Source organism: Geospiza fortis, unplaced genomic scaffold, assembly GCF_000277835.1.
Source record: "Geospiza fortis unplaced genomic scaffold, GeoFor_1.0 scaffold408, whole genome shotgun sequence".
Classification (NCBI taxonomy): domain Eukaryota; kingdom Metazoa; phylum Chordata; class Aves; order Passeriformes; family Thraupidae; genus Geospiza; species Geospiza fortis.
Window position 1 is genome coordinate 5,075,093 of NW_005054330.1, and position 753 is coordinate 5,075,845.

Genomic DNA, 753 nt, shown 5'->3' on the forward strand with positions numbered 1-753 from the left:
GGGGCAGCGCGACACCGACACCCCGGCGGGCCCGGCACCCGCCGTCGCCGGCGCGCTCGGCCCACGCTCCGCTATTAGTTAATTATTGATTGATTACAAGTGAAAATTTATGACCCTCTCTACCCCCCGCCCCCCCGCAGCCTCCCGGTCCCTCGCACGCACACACGCTCCTGCCCTCTGCAAACACTCCGGGGGAGGCGTGTTGTTGTTTTTGGCCTTGACAGCTTCCAGGAATATGAAATATTTAAGCCCTTCGGTCGATCTCCCGTACCCTGAACGTCCCTTTTAAATTTTTTTTTTTTTAAGATTTTTTTTTGTCTTTTTTTTTTTCTTCCCCCCTTTTATGTCCCGGCTCGGAGGCTCCCGAGCCCCCTCCCCGCAAACAGCCGGCGTGCGGGCTCGGAGCACGCCAGGCCTCGCAGATCAAAGGGACCTCTCCGGCCTCTGCACAAGGGAAGGAAAAAAAAAAAGACAAGAAAAAAAAAAGTTTGATTTCTTTAACGATTGTTCGTAAAAATCTTGGAAGCGGGGACCATGCGCCTCCTCCCTCGCCTCGGGCTGCAGGATTGCACCGGGAAACGATTTTGGGAAGGCAGAAAGAGAGTTTAGGAGAAGGAAAAAGAAAAGAAAAGGGGGAAAAATTAAAAATATAAAGGGGTTTCTTGAAATTTAGCAGCCGTGTGTCTGCAGGAGCGCACACGCCGTCCCGGGTGGGAGCCCCAGCCGCAGCCCCCGGTGGGCAGCGGGGGCGGG